General features: G+C 38.3%; 1 protein-coding gene across 3 annotated transcripts in view; it reads right to left on the bottom strand.

Annotated features, from left to right (window-relative positions):
• The window catches only part of LOC108399208 (uncharacterized), a 79341-nt gene that overhangs the window by 16716 nt on the left and 37469 nt on the right, over positions 1 to 25156 (bottom strand). For 2 of the 3 annotated variants that reach the window (XM_073212596.1, XM_073212595.1), the window contains exon 4: positions 2582 to 2768. The gene's annotated coding sequence lies outside the window, so the exon portion shown is untranslated. The remainder of the gene's footprint in view (positions 1 to 2581; positions 2769 to 25156) is intronic. The other variant, XM_073212597.1, reaches the window with a different exon arrangement.

Here is a 25156-nt window from a genome sequence, read left to right as displayed (position 1 = left end):
ATATTTTTCTCAGTGAATTGACAAGTGAAAATTTAATCAGCTAACTTACCCTTCCCCTGTCTCAACACATCCAAGACACAGAAATGAACACTTTCCTTATTTTAGAAGCTATTTATTTTACATTCTCTGTGAGACAATGCAATAGAAACTATAGCAGATCAGATAAATGGATACACGTGAGGATGTTATAAACTGTAAATAGTACCAAATGTCAGCCTTATAATTTTGATATCTAATAATAATTTCCACAGAGGATTTCATCTTAATATAAAATCATTTATAAACTTGCTTTATATTAAAGTTTATTTTCCAAAGGAAATTATCCAAAGATCCTATTATCTTCCTTTGACTGCAGAAGCAACAGCTGGAGAAAGAAAACTGAAGGTAAAGGTCATAGATATTGATTTGATTGTTCAGGCAGATGATTAATTGCCTTTGCAGGGACAGCCCCAAGGGCCATGAAAACCACTACTCAATTTAAGACTTCCCCAAGTTTCTTTATTACTGAAATCTGATCTTTGTTTCATAGGCATATATCAGGAGCTTGATAACTGTTCCATTGACTATACTTTTTCCTCCATACTCAAGACTATCAATGCAGGTAACAGCTCTCTGCACAGTGATGAGTCTCCATATGGGTATTAGTGTTTTACATTACTAGGAAAAGGAAAATCACAGCCAATTTTCCTGGCATGCTAAACACACAGCAGTGGTGTCCCAGAACAGCCCTGCTCTGGGAAGGCTTCCTGGTCTTTGCATGTCATGATGGAAAGGAACAAGATCTAGGAGATGCCCAGTGAGGTCAGACCTGGGAAACATGGGTAGGGAGAGGAGAGCAGGCGTGACTGCCATCCTGTGCAGCCATTCATTCCCGTTTGCAGTACTGGATCAATCCTAGCACAAACGGGCATTTCCTGGTGGACCAAATGATTGGTTATCTATAATCCACGTAACTGAGACATCCTAGGGTGTTGGAGTCAGTTTGGAAATGTATGTCACACACATAATACTATTAAGAAAGTTTTAGAGTTTTTATTAGTAGTAATCATTATTATTACTAAATGAATGTGAGTAAATTAATCCTTCAAATAACATCTCTCTTACTCAGGTCCCTTCCAATAAGATTTCCTGGGAGAGAGGCTGAGGCGGGAGATGGTTCCTAAAGGGCCAGTCTCTCAGCGGGATCTGCGGGCCTCCGAGCTGGTGCACGACCGTCCGTACTCACGTGCTGCGTCTTTCCTCTGTCTTCCTCCACACCTTGCGGTCTGTGCATAAGTACTCACTTATCATCTCTTACACTTCAGCCCAGTTCCCTCTGCAACCTTTCATGAGTTATCTCGGGCCAGGCTGCTGCCTCCAGCTGTGCTCTGCAGCTCTGCCCCTTTGGCTCCAAACACCCACGGACAAGGGGGAGAGACAGCCATTCACCCAGCTTCCCTGGACACTACTGTTGTGTCCTGAGCACACCAAGAAAACTGGCTGTGTTTCCCTTTTCAGGTAATAAGCTTGTAGACCCCGTCTCTGCCGTTTAACTACTGTGTGACCCTAGGAAACTTCTTGACACCTCCAAGGCTCAGTTTTCTCACCTGCAAACTTACTTTGGTCCAGTAAATAATAGAACTGCTAAATTGCTGTAGTCACTTTAAAAAAGTCTCGTTTTCTGCATGTTGCCAGCATTTTTATCTGTATTATTAATTCTCTCACATTGTAAATCCTAAAGCATTAGCTTTCAGCTCTAGTGTCACAGGCCATTGGTGTGTCATCACCTGTGCAACATCACAACTCCTGGGATGGGATGTGGGTGGGACAGAATGAAACTCAGCCTGCCCTACAGGTGTTCCTGGACCCACAGAGCATTTTGGGTGCCCATGGGAGCGCATCCCTCATGCCAGCGAGGTCAGACCTGGGAAGCAAGCATCCTCTGTCAAGTATGTCCCTTCAGAACAAAGATTGAGGCCAAGACAGTGTGTGGTTTGAGGTCATGTTGTCATATCCAGATGATTCTGACCAGTTTGGAATACGGTATCACTGCTGGGGGCTCTCATAAAAGTCCCCTGACGGTGACAAGAACAAGGATGACAACAGTGGATGTGATGGTGATGATGATAATGTGCCTGTGTCCCCAAGAAGTTCTCAATTTCCTCTATTTCATCTCTTCTTAGCCTAGACTCAGAAAGCTAGAAAGCAGACACTTTAATCTAAAGCCTCCTTCCTCCCAGGAAGTGCAATAACAAGTAAACGATAAGATATACCAACTCTTCTTGTCTTCTTGTTACACCTGCAGACCTGGGTAAAAGTAAGAGCTGCTTTCCCAAGTCTGAAGCCCCTCAGGAGCTCCATCAGTATGAAGTCCGAGTTCAGCACAGCTAGAAAATAATAAAGGGTCTGACTCTCATGGCAGACACTGTGTGTTGTCTAACCCAACAACATCTCACTGCCACCCATTCTGTGTTTACTCTGCATCCACACGCTCACCTCCTGCCAGCTCTTCGGGGTGAAGCATATTGGTCAAAGGCAATTGAAATGGTCTTCCCTTTGCCAGTAACTGGGTGGGGCACTGGCCCCTTGACCCAGTCCTTACCTGAGGGTAAGACCGCTGGGACAAGTCTGGGGAAGCTTTTCCTTATTAGTTGAAACAAAAAGATGTGTAGGTGGACTCACTTCTCTCTTCTGCTGGACATCTTCATATCCACATGTGGTACCTGGAACTGCCACAATCCCTGGGGCCATCAGGAAGACACTGGCAACACACTGGGGACTTTGGGCTGCTGAATGGAAAGAAGGAAAGCATCTGGGTCCTTGAGGCCATCATGGAGCCACTGCAGTAAGAACACCTGGACCTACCCTCTCTATGCAGTTCTTATGCAAGATAATAAGCCTGTTACTGCTTAAAACACTTTAAGGAAGGTAGGTCTTCGCTGCTTGTGGGGAAAGGCATTCCAACAGACACCTTTTAGTGGATCATCCAGGCTTGTGATCAGCCAGTCAGATAGAGAGGTCCTGAAGTTGGTAGAGAAACCGCAGGATCATGCATACAAGTTGCCACAGCCACCTCAGATCAGTTGTTGGTTAAAAAAAAAATCACTGAAAACTATAATGTTTCAGTTTTCCATATCCATTCATTCACTCATTCAATGAATATAATGAGAGTTAGCTCTCACTATAGTTTAGCATGAAGGACACAAAGACATAGAGTATCTAGCAGCCACTTAGTACTTTAGCATTCATCAAGAACTTCCCATGCACTATTTTATGCCCACGAACTCAGTGAAATCAGTATTATTATTCCCATTTTAACCATGAGAAATCTGAGGTTCAAAAAGGATTGTCCACGTTTCCATAACCTGACTCTAAGTCCAGGGTTCTTTCCACAAAATCTGAACTGTATCTAAGGAATCTTAAGATCTGAAATTAAGAAGATGAGGTATCTACATATTTAAAATGAAGAAACAAACAAACAAGATTTAGATGGTATTGGAAATCAGCTATTCAGGAAATTTTACAGAATAGAAAGTGAAAAAGGGCAAAAATTGTAGGGTGAAAAGCAAACATCATTCAGGAGGAACTTATCAGTGTTGATGGAAAATCAACATTTTATATGTTTATTGCAAATGGAAAACAATCTTTCCTACATAAGGACTAACAGCCCTTATTTAGAATCAGAAATAATCATATAAAAACTATTGTTAACCTCAAATAAGTTAAAAAATTCATAAACCAGACCCATGTTTCTTACCAGATATTAACCACCTACTTCTGTCACTTGTAAATTATTAATTCTAAGCTTAGAAGGATTTGATAAAATAACTTCATCTGAAAATCAATAATGTGTAGATGTTGAGAATATTAGAGGGAAAAGATTTAAGGAAACCTCAGTTGGCCCCAATAACAACTGAATTGAAGGAAATGAATTTACATTAGATTCTTATCTTCACTAATTTACAGAACTAATATTACTCAAGTCCTTTAAAACTTTGCTGACTCAGTAGCTAGTAGTCACTAACTACATTTAAATTTTAATTTTAATTTTAATTAATTAAAAAATTTAGTTTTTCAGTTACACTAGCCATATTTCAGGTGCTCAGCAGACACATGTGGCTAGTAAACTGTTATATCAGACAGTGCAAATATAGAACATTGTTATCTTTGCAGAAAGTTCTGCTGGACACTGCTGCTGTAGATTTTGGCTAATGATAGACTGTGATGGAAAATGAAAACTATTTTTTTAAAGTAAAAGGGGGAGAAAATAGAGTTTTAATTTAATGCTTTTCATTGCTTTATATTATAATAGCATCAGAGTTGCTTTGTTCATTCATTATAAAACAAATATTTGCACTTTGCTAGGCACAGTATATATACACTATTTCATTTCTGTTAGGAATTGGTGGTTGTTTCTCCCAGAAACACTGGATCCAGGACTGCCTGGTACAGTTGGGGAGGTTGTGCACTGCACAAAGGTATCAGGCTAAGGGGTTGAGTGGTGGCTGAAAGAGATGTCCTTTTTTATTTTTATTTTTATTTATTTTATTTTATTTATTTATTTTTTCAAATATGAATATTTGTTTGATTTTTATACTTGATTTATATGTGAATCCCACATTTCTCCCTTATTATTATTATTATTTTTAATAAAATGCTGAAGTGGTAGGTAGATGCAAGATAAAGGTAGAAAACATAGTTTAGTGCTGTAAGAGGGCAAATGTAGATGATCAGGTGTGTGCCTATAGACTAAGTATTAATCCAAGCTAGACAAGGGCAACAAAACATCCATGGATGCAGATTTCTCTCAAAACAGGGGGTTGAGGTTCTAAGCCTCACCTCTGTTGATCCCCAATTTCTCACCTGATGGCTCCCCTGTGACTGTGCCTGTCTTAGGTTGTTCCTCCCTTGAGGAATCTCACCCGTCTCTGGCTAACCAGTCATCTTCCGGGGCCATACAGGGAATGTAAAATTGGTAAGTGAGAGAGAAGCAATATTCTTTGAAAAGGTCAGCTTTTTACTTCTTTGCAGATTTATGCCCTGTGGCTTTTATGCCCAGCATTTGTCTTGAGGTATCCTTACCACTTGGAAGGATTATGATACTCGGTAATTTCATTATGAGGCACGAATTCTACTTAAGGGTTGTAATTAGGAAGGAAGAAGAAAAGCTATAGTAGTAGCAGATGGAAGAAAACATGGGAAGATTGATTATTTCTTTGACATATCTTCTTGTAGAGTAACATAAGCATGTATAGGTTTTAAACTACTAATTAAATTGCACACACACATTAACAGAATAGGAATACAGCTACATAACCAAAGCAGACCTACAATTACCAGCCATCGCCAGTGAAACCAAAAAAACCAGTTAGGCACCCTAGGCATTTGTGAAAACTTATCAATGATATGATGGATATTGTCTAACTGAATTTGAATAGTTTGAGAAAAATCAGACAAATTAAAACAACACATTCCTGGGAACTGTTCACATCCCATATGTTCTTTTAACAGTAGATAGTCTGTAGTCGCAAGATTTTGGAGCGCTGCAACTTGCACTTCTCCTCATTCTTGGTTGAGTTCCGACAGTATAGATCCAGAAGAGACGTCCTTTTTTAGTTTACACAAATGTGTTTATAGCTTAGTGGCTGATGGGACAACTGGTGTCTCAAAATTTCCAGTCCATCAGTTCTCTTTCCTGATATTGAATTGCCTGTTCAGTGTAATCTAATCCTACCTTTACCCCTATTATCATTTTTTTTTCATCTTTGCTGCCTATAGGGACTCATTGTGCTTATCCCAAGTTCTGGATCACTTTTTTCCTCTTCTCTATTAAGAAACTCATTTTTTCTCTCTCTCTCAATAGAAATAGCATTTTCTCCTAATTATAGTTACATATATTTGCCTATATAAAAAATTTAAAGAATACATAAGGTATAAAGAAAAAAGTAAAAAATCACCTGAAATCCCATCTCTGAGATAACTGTCATTAACATTTTAGTGACTTTTTTCATGTGTTTGTATATACATGAGGTTTTCTGGATCATTCTGTCTGCTTTCTCCAATCCTTTCCCCAGGTAATAAATGAAGAACCATCTAATTAGAGCCCACTACAAATTTAGTTATCAGACTGCCTGGATGCTTATGCTGCTTAGCAACATTTAAAAATCTGTCTTATTTCCTTCCTACCACATTGGGTAGTTGATGTCTTCTCAGTTCTCCTCAAGCACTACCCACTTTGCTGAAAATAGCGAGTCCCTCTTTGACTCCCCTTTGCCTCAGTGGACTTCTGTCGTGATCTATGCATCAAAAAGGATGAAGAGGGGCAAAGAGAAAGGACATAAGTCAGAGCTACCTTGGAATGAGCTGTTGGCGAGCTTAAAAGACAGAAGCTCAGAAAGTGAAGCTCATCAGACCAGAAAGTCATGTTCACTAGAGCAAGCCAAACTCAGATGCAACAGCCAAAAAGTATGACTGCAATGGAATCAAAAGGGCTGTGTAGAAATTCTATTAATACCTGAGTATAGCTCTGACAGGGATAGGTTACAACCAACTCCAGAGGCTTAAGTACTTCAATGTGTAAATGTGACACATGATAAGCTGGAGTTCTGGCTCTTGGGAAGTGACCCCAGTGGATCCTATGGCAATAATTCCACTCACTCTGTGAACTTTGGAACCAGCTCTGCCTGCATGAAGGCTAAGCAAACACCATTCTTGGTATTATGGATCACCTGTGGAACTTCTCTTCCAGACTCTAGCTGCCCTAGGCCCAACTCTATCCTGGTGAGTGGTTCTCTCCAAGCAGAACACCTTTATGATATTCCTAAAACCCTTGCCAAGCTCTGACAAAAGATAATACATTTATGACTGCAGGCCAAGTTCTAAGGTAGGAAAACATCCTATGTTTTGATGCCATTGTGTAGAAAAGAGAGGAAAAGAATCACCAAGACCTTCAGTGTCCTAGTAAGACTTGAAAGGCTGCTGGGATGAAGGAGGGACAGCTGTCTGCTGTGTGCAGTGGTGGAGGGATATAAGCATCTGGTGGCTTCTTATATAGATTTTTAAGCTGTCTGCTTGTTTTCATCATCACTGCCCAAAGTTCCTGGGATTCTGATTCCTAAGCATTTCAGAGACTTTGTAGTATAAATCAGGTCACTTACAGTTGGCTTCAGTTTTCACAAGTATACTATGTCAGTTATTGTTCATCCATCTTCTTTACAGTTTTCAAAATGCTGATGGTGTTTGTCCTTGTGGATGTATCCCTATCTTTTGAATTTATTTATTTTTAACCTTTTACTATCATTTTCAATGGGTTTTGGAAAGAATTTAAGCAAATGTGCACTCAATCCATCATCTTAAATCAGAAGTTAATATGAAAGTATTTGCAAAGGAGAGCAGCATGGTAAAAACATTATTTTTAGGAAATTGAGATCATCTGCAAAATCAGGAGGGCATGCAAAATTAAAGGGGCAGAAACTTAAGTCACGGAGTCAAGAGGGCATGCAAAAATCCCCAAAGGGAGAAAATAAAAGGTCTAAAATATGACTGTGGCAAAGAGAATGAAAAGAGCAAGACCCTTCAAAAAAAGGGAGAGGAGACAATCTGTTGACTCTCTGACTATAAGGAAGAAAAGGGAGTCCATATGCTATTGAACTTGGGACAGAATGACTGAAAGAATCCTAGGAATTTATGAGAAGTCCTGAGGAAGAGAAAGGGAAGAGGTTTTGGGGGTAACTGATGAGTTCTCTTTTTAAAAGGGTGAATGTTGAGAATGAGGGAAAGTGTGTTATTTTCTTACAGCATCCAAAATAGAACAGAATTTCTGTCCAAACTCATCATACTTTTTTATTAATTTACAGGGAAATTAAAAATTTAAAGATATTTGGAATACATATTAAGAACTTCTAACTGTAACATTAGAAATGAATGCACTTAGAGATTCAGGTGGTAATGTCTTTTCTTCCTCCATGTAAAAGTCACAATTTTTCAGGAAGTGTTTTTATTTTCTGGAGATAGTAAGCTAGAAAGTTTCTGATTTGGGAATTATCAGGCACAGTTCAAGTTTGGGGTACCACAGTGAAATCAGGGTAGAAAAATCCTGCAACCTTCTTATCCCACTGGTTGCCAGGCTGCCTTTTTAGTCAAGAGATCATAGGAGACTTCCTAAAGACATATGAGTAGCCCAAGAGGAGAAGCCTAAATACACAGACAACAGGGGTTCCCTGTGCCAGTCAGAGATCTCTATAGAAACAGGATCAATAGGATTTGTTTGTTTGTTTGTTTGCTTGTTTACTTACTTATATTAAGAGATTTTTTTAAAGCAATTAGCTCATGCAATTGCAGAGGCCAGAAAGCCCAAAATCTAGGGCAGACTATCAAGCTAGAAACTCAGGCTAGAGTTGATGATGCAGTCTTAACTCGGAAACTGCAGAGCAGGCCACAAGACTGGAAACTGAGGCAGGATTTCTTTGTTACAGTGTTGGGGCAGAATTAGTTTTCTCTGGGAAGTTTTTTGCTCCTGAGGCCTTTAATTTGATGAGACCCATCCACATTATTGCAGGTACTCTCCCTTAAAGTCAACTGATTGTAAGTACTCATCCTATCTACAAAATACCTTTGCAACAATGCCTAAAGTAGTGTTTGAAGAAACAACTGGGTACCATAGCCAAGTCAAAGGGATACATAAATTTAGCCCTTACACTCCCCAGTGAAACTGCCTAACCAGCTCACTCCGACACCAAATCTCACCATGAAGAAGGCCCGCTTGTGGTACAGACCTACGAGTCAGTTTATTAAATGCCCTTGCTAAAGAACAGTTGACCAGGGGAGGTGCTCAAGAAGGCAGCATGAGTAGGGCAGCAGAAATCTCCTCCCAAAACCATATATATTTATGAAAATAGAAAATACACCTATTCTGAAAAGAAAGACCAGAAGAAACAGTACAACAGCAGGCTACATCTACATCTGTAAGAACTCAGCATCTCATGAAAAGGGTAAGATACAAAGCCATGACTCAATGGGACCCGAGCACTCCCCACCACCCCAGCTCACTGGCAGGAGGAAAAGAATCAGAGTGGGGAGGGAATGGAAGCACAGAACTGCTAAATGACCAGCCCTAGTAATGTGCACTGGGAGCACAGACACACATCACATGGTGTACTGGATATTAGAGAAACAGAAAAGTAAAATCCTAGACTGAGACTGTGAGCAGGTCCCCACAGCCGGCTCCCCTGGAACAAAGGAAAAGCAGGCAATTTAAAAGTCTTAAGGGACAAGGGTTTAACAGATGGACAAAATCATCCTGGCACACTCAGCCCAGCAGGCTGGAAATCTTACAGAACTTCAGGAGCCCTAACCCCGTGGGTGGCAACGCAGTTCCGAATGCCCTCGCGGAGATAAGCAGCCTGCCATTCATTCCCACACCACCAGCGTTGCAAGCAAACTGGCTGACCTGCCACTGCTGTGGAACAGCAGGGGAGCAGCCCTGCCTACAGCAACCACACAGAATCTTCTCCCAGTGCACAGTTAGCTGGGCCAGACCCTGAGGCTACTGCCTATGTGCAGCTGCCTGGCACAGGCAGAGGAAGCCAGGGCAAGGTCCTGAAGGCATGAAGGGGTGCCGTTCTTGCAGGAGAACACACCTGGTGCGTCTGTGACCCCCTGCAGTGCCCTAGGCTATCGCGAGGGCTGCCATGCCCATGGCAGCACAGGGGACTAACCGAGACTGCTTCCAGTGTGTGGGTATCTGGCACAGGCAGCAGAAAAAGGCAAGGTGACCAGCAAACAGGAAGGGACTTTGTTCTCCCAGCTGATACACATACTACCTGCTGGCAATCACTTCTATTATCATGAAAAGGCAGAAGAACCTAGTCCAATCAAAAATCACTCAAACAATGCCAGAGAGGGGGCCAGGTGAGATAGATATAACCAATCTTCCTGAAAAATGATTCAAAATAAAAATCATAACCATGCTGATGGACCTGCAGAGAAATATGCAAGAGCTAAAGGATGAAGTCCAGAGGGAGATAACAGAAATGAAACAATGAATAGAAGGAATTAAGAGCAGACTGCATGAAGTGCAAGAGACTGTTAATGGAATAGAAATCAGAGAACAGGAATACAGAGAAGCTGAGGAAGAGAGAGATAAAAGGATCTCTAGGAATGAAAGAATATTAAGAGAACTGTGTGACCAATCCAAAAGGAATAATATCCACATTATAGGCATACCAGGAGAAGAAGAGAGAGAAAAAAAGATAGAAAGTGTCCTTGAAGAAACAATTGCTGAAAATTTCACCAAGCTGGGGAAGGAAATAGTCTCTCAGACCATGGAAGCCCACAGATCTCCCAACATGAGGGACCCAAGGAGGACAACACCAAGACATATAATAATAAAAATAGCAAAATTCTAAGACAAAGACAGGGTATTAAAGGCAGCCAGAGAGAGAAAAAAGACCACCTACAAAGGACAACTCATCAGGCTATCATCAGACTTCTCAACAGAAACCTTACAGGCCAGAAGAGAATGGCATGATATATTTTATGCAATGAAACAGAAGGACCTTGAACCAAAAATACTGTATCCAGCAAGATTATCATTTAAATTTGAAGGAGGGATTAAATAATTTCCAGATAAGCAAAAGTTGCAGGAATTGGCCTCCCACAAGCCACTTCTACAGGGTATTTTGAAAGGACTGCTCTAGATGGAAGTACTCCTAAGACTAAATAGATGTCACCAGAGAAAATAAAGTTACAGCAAAGCAGACCAACCAAATACTAACTAAAGACAAAAAATAAAATCAGCTATCCACAAAAGCAGTCAAAGGAAACACAAAAGAGTACAGAATAAAACACCTAACATAAAATGAGTGGAGGAGGAAGAATAAGAAGGGAGAGAAATAAAGAATCATCAGACTGTGTTTATAATAGCGTAATAAGTGAGTTAAAGTTAGACAGTTATATAGTACAGAAGCTACCCTTCAACCTTTGGTAACTACAGATCCAAGGCCTGCAATGCCAATAAGTACATATCTATCAATAATCACTCTAAATGTAAATGGACTGAATGAACCAAACAAAAGGCACAGAGTCATAGAATGGATAAAAATACAAGACCCATCTATATGCTGCTTACAGGAGATTCACCTCAAACCCAAAGACATACACAGATGAAAAGTGAAGGGATGGAAAAAGATATTTCATGCAAACAATAGGGAGAAAAAACAGGTGTTGCAGTACTTGTATCAGACAAAATAGACTTCAAAACAAAGAAAGTAACAAGAGACAAAGAAGGACATTACATAATGATAAAGGGTCAGTCCACCAAGAGGATATAACCATTATAAATATATATGCACCCAACACAGGAGCACTGACATATGTGAAACAAATACTAACAGAATTAAAGGAGGAAATAGAATCCAATGCATTCATTTTTGGAGATTTCAATACACCACTCACTCCAAAGGACAGATCCACCAGACAGAAAATAAGTAAGGACACAGAGGCACTGATCATCACACTAGAACAGATGGACCTAACAGATATCTACAGAACTCTACACCTGAAAGCAGCAGGATACACATTCTTCTCAAGTGCACATGGGACATTTTCCAGAATAGACCACATACTAGCCCACAAAAAGAGCCTCAGGAAATCAGGAAATTCAGAAAGATTGAAATTCTACCAACCAACTTCTCAGATCACAAAGGCATAAAACTAGAAATAAATTGTATGAAGAAAACAAAAAGATTCAGGAACACATGAAGGCTTAACAACATGCTCCTAAATAATCAATGGATCAATGACCAAATTAAAATAGAGATCAAGCAATATGTGGAAACAAATGACAACAGCATAATGTCCCAACTTCTGTGGGATGCAGCGAAGGCAGTTCTAAGAGGAAAGTATATAGCAATCCAGGTATATTTAAAGAAGGAAGAACAATCCTGAATGAATAGTCTAAAGTCAAAATTATTGAAACTCGAAAAAGAAGAGCAAATGAGGCACAAAGTCAGCAGAAGGAGGGACATAGTAAAGATCAGCAAAGAAATAATAAAATTGAAAAAAGTAAAATAGAAAAAATCAATGAAACCAAGAGCTCGTTCTTTGAGAAAATAAACAAAATAGATAAGCCTCTAGCCAGACTTATTAAGAGAAAAAGAGAATCTACACAAATAAACAGAATCAGAAATGAGAAAGGAAAAATCATGATGGACCCCACAGAAATACAAAGAATTATTAGAGAATACTATGAAAATCTCTATGCTAACAAGCTGGATAATGTAGAGGAAATGGTCAACTTTCTAGAAAAATACAACCGTCCAAGACTGACCAAGGAAGAAACAGAAAATCTAAACAGACCAATTATCAGAAAGAAAATTGAATTGGTAATCAAAAAACTACCCAAGAACAAAATCCCTGGGCCAGAAGGATTCACAACTGAATTTTATCAGACATATAGAGAAGACATAATACCCATTCTCTTAAAAGTTTTACAAAAAGTAGAAGAGAATAGGATACTTCCAAACTCATTCTATGAAGCCAGCATCACTCTAATACCAAAACCAGGCAAAGACCCCACAAAAAAAGAAAATGACAGACCAATATCCCTGATGAACATAGATGCAAAAATACTCAACAAAATACTAGCAAACCAGGTGGAGAAGATAAAGATGGTGGCATGAGAGGTGAGACAGAGAACTCCTCCCCAAACCACAGATAGTGCAAAATATAGTTAATACAACTAACCCTAAAAAAGCAACAGGAAAGAAAGCTGAACCAGAGTGCATACAGACCTTAAGAACAGAGCAGAGCTCATGAAACAGGGTGATGTATCAAACCCTTGATCTGGTGGAATCCAAGCCCTACCCCCACCCCAGCCCACCCACAAGAGGAAGAGAAAGGGAGTGGGGAGGGGGTGAAAGCCTGGGACTGCTGAACACCTAGCCCTGGAGATCTGCTTTGACAGCAGAAACCTACATTGTGTGGTGCTCTGGAGGATGGGGAGCTCAGACAGGAGGAGAGCTTGAGAGACAGATTCAGGCCATTTGTGGAAGATTGGATCCACACCCAGCCACTCTGGGACAAGGGTAGGGCAGGCAGTCTGAGAGGCTTCCTAGCAGGGAGAAGGCTGCTGAAGGGGTGGGGTTTGCATGGAGCTTGCTGTGCAGTAGAAGGGATAGAGGGACAAGTTTGTCTGGGCATGCTCTACCCAGCAGATTGGGAACTTTGAGGAGCTTCAGGCACTCCATTGCTCTGGCTGGCTGCTCAGCTCCGAGGTCCCCCACTGTGATATGCAGCCTGCTGAGCCTTCCTCCTGGCCTGACAGCACTGGCTCACAAACTGGAAGTCACTGCACTGACATCAGGCCAGTATGAGGAAGGCCCCACTTACAGCAGCTAGAGACACAAAGCACAGAGGCTTACACCTGTGTGCTTGGCCCACTGGCTCTGATACTGGAGAGAGGCATGGCAGATGGGAATCAGGAAACAGATCCACTCCCCTACAACCCCCAACCTCACTCTAGGGGCTGAGCACCTCCAGAGACTGGAGCTACTGAGCACTAGAGGGCACCACACAGAAATATGAAATGTCAAAAGAACGTGGTTCAGACCAAAATCTCACAAACCCCAGAAAAAGGGCCAAATGAAACTGAACTCACCAATCTTCCTGAAAGAGAGTTCAAAATAAAAATCATAAACATGCTTATGGAGGTACAGAAAAATATGCAAGACCTCAGGAACAAATTTAAGCTGGAGATTCAATCATTAAGAAATTCCATATCTGAAATGAAACATACAATGGAGGGATTTAAAAGCAGATTAGATGTAGTAGAAGAGATGGTAAATGTAATAGAAAATAGAGAAGAGGAATACAAAGAAGCTGAGGCACAGAGAGAAAAAAGAATCTCTAAGAATGAAAGAATATTGAGAGAACTGTGTGACCAATCTAAACGGAACAATATTCACATTATAAGGGTACCAGAAGAAGAAGAGAGAGAAAAAGGGATAGAAAGTGTCATTGAGGAGGTAATTGCTGAAAACTTCCCCAATCTGAGGAAGGAGATAGCTTCTCAAGCCATGGAGGTGCACAGATCTCCAAACACAAGGACCCAAGGAAGACAATCTCAAGACATATAATAATTAAAATGGCAAAGATCAAGGATAAAGGCAGACATTTAAAAGTAGCTAGACAGAGAAAAAAGATCACATACAAAGGAAAACCCATCAGACTATCATCAGATTTCTCAGCAGAAACCTTACAGATCAGAAGGGAGTGGCATGATATATTTAATGCAATGAAGCAGAAGGGCCTTGAACCAAGAATACTCTATCCGGCAAGGTTACCATTTAAATTTGAAGGAAGGATTAAACAATTTTCAGATAAGTAAAAGCGGAGAGAATTTACCTCCTACAAACCACCTCTACAGTGCATTTTGGAGGGACTGCTATAGATGGAAGTATTCCTAAGGCTAAACAGATGTCACCCAAGGGATAGACAAAGAGTACAGGATATGATTCATAACATACAAAGAATGTAGGAGGAAGGAAAAGGAGGGAAAAAAATCTTTACATTCTGTTTGTAATAGCATATGAAGGGAGTTAAATTAGATTGTTAGATAGTAAGGGAATTACACTTGAACCTTTGGTATGCAAGAATCTAAAGCCTGAAATGGCAATAAGTACATACCTATCGATAATCACCCTACATGTAAATGGTCTGAATGCACCAATCAAAAGACATAGAGTCACTGAATGGATAAAAAACAAGCCCATCTATATGCTGCCTACAAGAGACTCACTTCAAACCCAGACATACACAGAGTAAAAGTAAAGGGATGGAAAAAGATATTTCATGCAACTAAAATGGAGTAAAAAGCAGGAGTTGCAGTGCCTGTATCAGACAAAATAGACTTCAAAACAAAGAAAGTAACAAGAGACAAAGAAGGAAATCACATAATGATAAAGGGGTTAGTCGAAAAAGAGGATATAACTATTATAAATATTGATGCACCCAACACCAGATCACCTACATATGTGAAACAAATAGTAACATAATTAAAGGGGGAAATAGAATGCAATGCATTCATTTTAGGAGACTTCAACACACCACTCACTCCAAAGGACAGATCAACCAGACAGAAAGTAAGTAAAGACAGAGGCACTGAACAATGTATTGGAACAGATGGACCCAACAGACATCTACAGAACACTCCATTCAGAAGCAACAGGATACACATTCTTCTCAAGTGCACATGGAACATTTTCAAGAATAGATCATATACTAGGCCACAAAAAGAACCTCAGTAAATTTAAAAAGATTGAAATTGTACCAACCACCTTCTCAGATCACAAAGGTATGAAACTAGAAATAAATTACACAAAGAAAATGAAAAAGCCCATAAACATATGAAGGCTTAGTAACATCTCTTAAATAATCAATGGGTCAATGACCAAATAAAAACAGATATCAGGGAATATATGGAGACAAATGACAACAATAATTCAACACCACAAAATCTGTGGGATGCAGCAAAGGCTGTGCTAAGAGGGAAATATATTGTAATACAGGCCTACCTCAGAAAAGAAGAACAATCTCAAATGAACAGTCTGAACTCACAATTAATTAAATTAGAAAAGGAAGAACAAATGAGGCCCAAAGTCAGTAGAATGAGGGACATAAGAAAGATTAAAGCAGAAATAAATAAAATTGAGAAGAATAAAACAATAGAAAGAATCAATGAAAGCACAGCTGTTTCTTCAAGAAAATAAAGAAAATAGATAAACCCCTAGCCATACATACCATGAAAAAAAGAGAGTCTACATACATAAATAGAATTAGAAATGAGGAAGGAAAAATCACTATGGACACCGCACAAATTCAAAAGAATTATGAGAGAATACTATGAAGAATTATATGGTAACAAACTGGATAACCTAGAAGAAATGGACAACTTTCCAGAAAAATACAACCTTCTAAGGCTGACCCAGGAAGAAATCGAAAATCTAAATAGACCAATTACCAGCAATGAAATTGAATTATTAATCAAAAAACTACCTAAGAACAAAACTCCTGGACCAGATGGTTTCACTCCTGAATTTTATCAAACATTTAGTGAAGACCTAATACCCATCCTCCTTAAAGTTTTCCAAAAAGTAGAAAAGGAGGGAATACACCCAAAGTCATTCTACAAGGCCAACATCACCCTAATACCAAAACTAGGCAAAGACGTGACAAAGAAAGAAAATTACAGACCAATATCCCTGATGAATATAGATGCAAAAATACTCAACAAAATATTAGCAAACTGAATTCAAAAATACCTCAAAAAGATCATTCATCATGACCAAGTGGGATTCATCCCAGGGATGCAAGGATGGTACAACATTCGAAAATCCATCAACATCATCCACCACATCAACAAAAAGAAGTACAAAAACCACATGACCATCTCCATAGATGCTGAAAAAGCATTTGACAAAATTCAACATCCATTCATGATAAAAACTCTCAACAAAATGGGTATAGAGGGCAAGTACCTCAACATAATAAAGGCCATATATGACAGAGCCACAGCCAACATTATACTTAATGGTGAGAAGTTGAAAGCTTTTCCTTTAAGATTGGGAACAAGACAAGGATGCCCACTCTCCCCACTTTTATTCAACATAGTACTGGAGGTCCTAGACACAGCAATCAGACAACACAAAGAAATAAAAGGCATCCAGATTGGTAAGGAAGAAGTCAAACTGTCCCTGTTTGCAGATGACATGATATTGTAAATAACAAACCCTAAAGAATCCACTCCAAAACCACTAGATCTAATATCTGAATTCAGTAAAGTTGTGGGATATAAAATTAATACACAGAAATCTGTTGCATTCCTATACACTAATGATGAACTAGCAGAAAGAGAAATCAGGAAAACAATTCCATTCACAATTGCATCAAAAACAATAAACTTAACCAAGGAAATGAAAGACTTATACACTTATACTCTGAAAACTATGAGACACTCATGAGAGAAATTAAAGAAGAAACCAATCAATGGAAAACATCCCATGCTCATGGATAGGAAGAATCAACATTGTCAAATGGCTATCCTGCCTAAAGCAATATACAGATTCAATTCAATCCCTGTCAAAATACCAACAGCATTCTTCACTGAACTGCAGCAAATAGTTTTAAAATTCATATGGAACCACAAAAGACCCCAAATAGCCAAAGCAATCCTGAGAAGGAAGAATAAAGCAGGGGAAATTGCGCTCCCTGACTTCAAGCTCTACTATAAAGCCACAGTAATAAAAAACAATTTGGTACTGGCACAAGAACTGATCCATACACCAATGGAACAGACTTGAGATCCCAGATATAAACCCAAGCATATATGGTCAAGTAATATGCAATAAAGGAGCCATGGATATACAATGGGGAAATGACAGCCTCTTCAACAGCTGGTGTTGGCTGTTGTAAACTGGAAAGTTACATGTAAGAGAATGAAACTGGATTACTGTCTACACTCATACACAAAAGTAAACTTGAAATGGATCAAAGACATGAATGTCAGTCATGAAACCGTAAAACTCTTTCCAAAAAACATAGGCAAAAATCTTTTGGACATAAACATGAGCAACTTCTTCATGAACGTATCTCCCCAGGCAAGGGAAACAAAGCAAAAATGAACAAATGGGAGTATAACAAGCTGAAAAGCTTCTGTACAGCAAAGGACACCATCAATAGAACAAAAAGGCATCCTACAGTATGGGAGAATAAATTCATAAATGACATATCCGATAAAGGTTGACATCCAAAATATATAAAGAGCTCACACACCTCAACAACAAAAAGCAAATAAGCTAATCAAAAAATGGGTAGAAAAGCTGAACAGACACTTCTCCAAAGAAGAAATTCAGATGGCCAACAGCACATGAAAAGATGCTCCACATTGCTAATCATCAGAGAAATGCAAATTAAAGCCACAAAGAGATATCACCTCACACCACTAAGGATGGCCACCATCCAAAAGACAAACAACAACAAATCTTGGTGAGGTTGTGGAGAAAGGGAAACCCTCCTACACTGCTGGTGGGAATGTAAGTTATTTCAACCATTGTGGAAAGCAGTATGGAGGTTCCTCAAAAAGCTCAAAATAGAAATACCATTTGACCCAGAAATTCCACTCCTAGGAATTTACTTTAAGAATGCAGGAACCCAGTTTGAAAAAGACAGATGCACCCCTATGTTTTATTGCAGCACTATTTACAATAGCCAAGAAATGGAAGCAACCTAAGTGTCCATCAGTAGATGAATGGATAAAGAAGATGTGGTACGTATACATAATGGAATATTATTCAGCCATAAGAAGAAAATAAATCCTACCACGTGCAACAGCATGGATGGAGCTAGAGGGTATTATGCTCAGTGAAATAAGCCAGGCAGAGAAAGACAAGTATCAAATGTTTTCACTCATCTAAAATGGAGTATAAGAACAAAGAAAAAGCTGAAGGAATGAAACAGCAGCAGACTCACTGAACCCACAAATGGACTAACAGTTGCCGAAGGGAAAGGGACTGGGGAGGACGGGTGGGAAGGGAGGGTTAAGGGGTAAAGGGGGCATTACGATTAGCACACATTATGTGGGGGGAAGGGGTGCATAGGGAAGGCTGTACAACACAGAGAAGACAAGTAGTGACTCTATAGCTTCTTACTACGCTGATGGACAGTGACTGTAATGGGGTATGTGGGGGGGACTTGATAATGGGAGGAGTCTTGTAACCGTAATGTTGTTCATGTTATTGTAGATTAATGATACCAAAATTTTTAAAAAACCAAGTAAAAAAAAAAAAAAGAACAGTTGTCCAAGAATTAGGAGACTTGAGGAAAGTTACTTGGAGGAAACAAAAACAATTCAGGGAAAAGAACAACAGAAAACTATCAATAATATTCTTAGGGAGATAAGAGAAGATAATTTTCTTATGAATGAAACAAAAACTCTTGGGGGAAAAGAGACTTTAGAGAACAAAAAGGAGCTCTTGGAAATTATAAAAATTATAACAAATAAAAAACTCAGTAAGATGCTTATAAAATATAGATGAGGAAAATTTCAAGAAAGTCAAATAAAATGACAGAAGATGGAAAATAGACAAAAAAAAAAAAAGAGATCATTTTAGGAGAATTGACATTTGAATAAGATTTACTGAAAGAAAATGGTGGAGGGGAAATGATCAAAGAAATATCTCAAAAAAATTTCCAAGCAGTAAAGGTCATGCATTTCCAGATTGAAAAGGTTTACCAAGTTCCCAACCCATGGATAAATATATATCTACACCAAGCCAATTCATCATGAAATTCAAGAAAATAAAGATAAGAGAGCAAAGTTCTGGGTGAGTGGGAGGAATAGATGGTCAAGAATCAGACTGACGTCAGACTTCTCGATAGCATCAGCACAGGCAGTGGAACAATCCCTTCAAAATGGTGAGAAAAAATGGTATTTTAATCCAGACTTCTATTCCCAACCAAACTTGGCAAATTTAAGGGTAGAATAATGACAGTTTCGGAAACAAAAGTTCTCCAGAAATTTACTTCCAAACCACTTTTTCTCAGCAAGTAGTGAAGGATGTATTCCTCCAGAAAAAGGAGCAGAAAGAAAGAGGGGGACATGAAATTCGGGAATCAAGGGATCTAAGGAAAGAGAGAAGCAAAGGGAACACTCAGCGGGACAGTGAAGGGAGATCCCAGCGTACTGCTGCCCTGAACTGACAGAGCAGTCGTCCAAACGGTGTAAATTCACAGGATTCTTGGAGCGATGTGTTTGAAGCATGAAATCAACAGGGCACCTGGCACGTTTCAATATATTAAGAGGAGAGTTACACCTCTTGGGGACAGTTTGGGGATAGAAAACTAAGCAATTAAAACAACAACAGGAAGAAAATTATTTAATCCAAGAAAAACAAAAGGTTATTGAAGAAAGAAAAAGTGATAATTCCTAATAGTACTACTGGGCTTAACTATAAAAAGCATTTACCTAATCAAAATAATGTAAATAGTAAATATTGTTTAAGAAAATGACATTCCTTTGGAGGATGTATGGTGCAGGCAGGGAAGTGGAGAGAGCTAAATCCTTACTGTGAATGAATAGAAATAAATAATATGTACTACTGGAAAGTCAAGAAACAGTAGTAGTTATTTCAGTAGCTGTCCAGTAATTTAAAAAATTTAGAGATAAATTTTAAAAAGAAATTAAAGAGTAGAAAGGGTTTGTCTCTGGAAGGAAAAAGTTAATGGAGGTGTTAGGGAGAGAAGAGGATTGCTGTTTTTCATACTAAGCTTCTTAGAACCATTTTATTCTTCTTATGTACTTAGTTTTACAAAAATAAAACCTTTAAAAAAATTTCCCAAACCTGTACATAAAACCCAAACTCCTGACAGTCTAAAAGTTCAGTTTATGGAATCAGTTAGCTGGGTTCTAATAGCAGCTTTGTCACTTACCAGCTTGTAACCTTAGACAAATTCTCTAAGATTCTTCAAACTCTGAAAACAGTTCTTATGGTAACAGTACATACCGACTCATTCACAGCCCTGACTGAGAAAAATGAGTAAAATAAGCCATATGACGTCTAACTTTATACCTGACGCGAACTCGATGTTGCATCAACTTTTGCTAATGTCTTTTTGCTGTTATCAGGCTGTCCTTCAGGGCTCTTCGCATTCTCCAATCTGCTTTTCCAGTCTCCCTTTCTATGACTTTTCTAGGCAAACTCTAAGCTTTGCGTGAGTTTTCATCCTTTCTAAAATACATTCCACTCTTCCCTGCCTCCCTGTTGTTGCTGATGCAATTGTTTGTTTTCCTAATCACCAACCTAGTTTGGTTGAGATAACAATGGAAATGAAACGTGTTACGCCCTGTAAATAACTGGATTGTATTTGCATTCTTGGGATCGAAAACCCAGATGTAAATATTCCCTCAAGGGGCTGAAAATTGAAAGAGGAGTTCCATTTTCTGTTTAAAACGTGGTGATTGTGCTGTTGCTCAAGGTTGCCATGGTTCCTGTTTGGTGCTCCCAGATCTGAAGCCCATAGGACTGTGAGCAAGGTGAAATAGCCCCATTTGAATGTGAGTTAGGTCAATGCTGGATATACAAATGTATGCCAGGATTCTTGTTTTGTTGCAAACTGACCGGGCTGCCCTTGATACTGCATATTTCCAGTTTCACTTTTTTCCTGGGAATAAGGGAGCAATTATTTTGTAAACCAGAGAGATACTCTTTTGCCTTTCCTATGACACAATTTAAATGGAAAAGAACCAGTAACCATTTGCTTGTAGTGTTTTTTAAATAAAGGCTTTGATTTTGTAAGTAATTTGTTAGAGCTAATTATTTTATTAGAGACAGATTTCATTACAATATAAAGATAAATTCTAGCCTAAAAGTAAAGATGAAACCAATGACAATTCAGTGAACTAATTTTGACAACTCAAACTGTTCTATCAAATTCACAAATCATTTTCAAATTCACCATAAATCACCATAGATTGGAAGAGTTCTTTGGACAGAAATTAAAATGGTGTTTTTATGAGACTCACCTATCTCTGATGACATTTTTGTCCCATGGTATTTTCTTGGTACTTATTTAGCCTGTTAGAGACTTTTAGTCTCTTTGTGTGTATAGGAAGTAAATATTACTATGGGAATAGTGTTAATTGCTCTTGATGGCTCAAAATGGTCACAAGATTTCATAGTTTTATCATTTCACAAATCATTTTGTTTTCTTCTGCAGATGTATGTATAGTTAGGAGGAAGGATAATATTACCTGCCTTCTAACTACCATTTTAAGTTAAATTCAGATAAACTACCCAGAATCTTACAGAGTACCACCAGCATTTCATCATTTATTAGCCTTGCCATCAATATTTAGTTGATATTTGCTGACATTTTATGAATGTCCCTAAGTCAGTTGCTGAAAGATATATATTTGTGTGGACTGGAAGTATTCTCTTTCCTCATAAGGTAAATAATTCTCATTCATAAAGGGTTGTTTCATGTGTGATGTATTAGTTTTTTAGATATCAGAAATAAAACAAGAAATGAAAACATTTTAATGCAAAACAGAAAATTTAAAACCCTCAGATTTGGTTTTGAAAACTCTTATTCCCTTGGCTTAGAAGAAGGATGAAGTAGAAGACACTTAGGGGAACAAAGACCTCTGAAACTTACACTTCAGTTTCAACCTTTCAGTCCTGTTTCTGTGCCCTCCCTATGGAGCCAAATACTATGGCTTTAGACACTTCAGGAACAATTAGAGCACAGTCCAATCTCTCTTTTACACAGTTTCTTATAAACAGAGTACTAACCCATAATTGCCTGTATTTCTAACTACTCCCTTGCTTATTAATGTTTGTTAATTTAAACATATGTGCCTGCTTAAATCTCATGGTAATAAAGTCTTGGAAAGTAGACAGCGATATGTTGCCAATGAAAAGTTGCCAACTACAGGTTGGGACTGTTCTTAAACTAAAGGTCAAATCCAAAAAAGGACCTATAAACCAAGTTCCCAGGATCCTCTAGTATGCACTGGATACCAATGATTAAACATGAAAGCAATTCTGAATATCAACCTCTTATCATTCAAGAATTTCATCTGATAGTAGCATCTTCTTTGGGTTCAACAGTACCATGACTTCAAATACAACAGCTGGCAGCTCTTTAATTAGCAGATTGATGAATACTTTGAAAAATTGGGCAAGTCTCAAGTGGTAATCCCACTGATGGATATTATGTTTGATAAATTAATTGTGAGGCTTAACTTTTGTACAGGTGGAAAATAATTAGGAAAACAGAGAACACAAAAATAGAAAGACATTAAATATCATGAGATACAAATTTCAAAGAAATGGCTTTAGACTCTCATACAGAAGAGGATGAGAAGAAATAGGTTATTTCCTGAAACATGGCCATGACACAAGACGATTATCCATTAGTGTGCCTCAAGTGGCTGAGGGGCATGGAGTACTGCCTTGTAGCTTCACGTGATGAGAGTGCAAAAGCTTTTTTTTTGTTCATGATGATTTTACTGCTATCCATGTAGGGCTCACTTAACTGCATGTGATGACTGCATACTTTTTCCATAGCAGCATCTATAGGAATGTTTAATTGGGATTTTTACAGAATAACAGTCTAATGGTCAACATGGACTCATGTCCTTTCCCACCAATGCCCAGGGAACCCTATTCCTTATAGCAGTTAATAACTGACCATTGTTAGGTTTAGTATATTCCTAATTTCTTTACTTTTCTTATCCTACTTTTTTCCCCCTCTTTCAATTTACTGGTATTACACAGATTGGGGTAAAAACACTTCACAAATTATTTCAGGTTTAAAGTCCTCATTTTCAAATGTGCTTTTCAGACTTTAATTAAACCTAGTATCCCTGAGGGCCTATAAAAAAACACTATTTTTTCTGCTTTCTAGAAGGGGATAGTGAAACAGGAATGACTAGAGACAGCAAAAATAGGAAGGGACAATGAAAAAGAAACTCTCCTGATTTATTTTGAATTCAGAAGCTTTTCTGTTGGATCTCAGACCGAAATTCACACAATTAAGCCTTTTGGGGCAATTTGTTTCCTTGAGGAGGTTGAGAGGCATTATATTCTATTTCATAATATTCTCATGAACTAATCTCTTATAGGTATAACATCATATATATAATTTAAATAAAAATATATGAAAAATGTCTACCTTCAGTTTATTTGCTTAGACAACAAATTATTTTTATTATGTACTAATAAGTAACACAATTATTTTTTTTCATATTTAGGCAAAATTCACTCATAATCAGACTAGAATAACTATAATTTGACCTACTAGCCTTTAAGTTGTATAAATTGATAATCTTATGTAATTATAATTTATTGAGGCAATTCAAAATATAACCACTTTGCCTTTAAAATACATACACAAGTGGACATAAGACACTTAAGCAACAAACCCTCAATGAAGAAGCCACTGGTTAGTTTAAGCTGCATTTACTGAGGCCAAAGAGTACATTTGCAAGTACACAAAAAATAACCATAGAAAACATTTTGATGGGGTAATGAAGTAGATCCTTAAAGCACTTATCCTTTCTTCCAAATTCCACAGCAAGGCAAAAGAGAATTTTATTTTAAAGGCATATGCTGTAGGCTGTTTTTTGCAGAGAAAGCAAAACAGTTCCCCTCTTTAAGGTGTAATACTGCACACATCTTTTTAACAGCTTATAGGAATAGAAGCTACTCAGTTTAGATATCAAAATGATGAAGACACTCATCTAAAATTTGTATTTTTAACAAATGTAGATGAAGAAATGAAAATAATGAGAATGCTCTATAAGTCAGAAAGAAAACATTCTGGCATGGGCCAGTGCAGAATGGCTGGAGGAGCAGGAATGACACAGAATCGAGGGGCAAAGGCAGGTAGAATAGGGACAAGATCAGGTGAGAAACGGTTTTGTTTGGCACAGCATTCATTACGGTGGACTCCTCACTATCCATTCCACCTGCCAGGTGATCAGTGTAGGCTGACTGTGTATATTCCATTCGCCTTGCCGGTAACTGGTTTAAGAGTGGACTTGTGACCCAATGGGAAAAACTCTTATGAAAGACTTAGAGGAAGAGATGGACTTTCTTCTTTCCCTGGGAATATACTCAACCGAAGCTATATTCAGAAATGCACAGAGTGGATGAATGTAAAGAACTTCAGTATTTGATGACATTGTTGAATTACTAAATCAACCAATTTTGCATCCTGGATTTCTATTTATGTGAAATAATGTTTCCCTATGTTTAAGCCAGTTTAAATCTGTTTTTTTTTTAACTTTAACCAAGAATTTTCTAATTTATGTAATTAATGAGGAAAATGGGCTATTTAACCAAAACTCTTGTATGGCTATTATTGTAATTATGGTTTCCATAATGTATATTTATACTTAAGTTGACTGAGTCTAGTTCATTCCACAATTTGGGTTCTTTTCTCCAATTATAATGATCTTTCTCAAGTCCTAACTCAAAAATCCCTTTATATGTTGTTTAATAGAAAGATACCTGAACAGATTGACTCTAAATAACTTTGTAACCAAGACTTTGGTGTTCAGAATGGGAGGGTAAGCAAGCAGCATCATACAGAATGGTTCTTGAAACATTTATGAATG

The sequence above is a fragment of the Manis javanica genome, chromosome 9 (genome assembly GCF_040802235.1).
Source record: "Manis javanica isolate MJ-LG chromosome 9, MJ_LKY, whole genome shotgun sequence".
Taxonomy (NCBI): Eukaryota; Metazoa; Chordata; class Mammalia; order Pholidota; family Manidae; genus Manis; species Manis javanica.
This window is presented reverse-complemented; position numbering and strand designations above follow the sequence as displayed.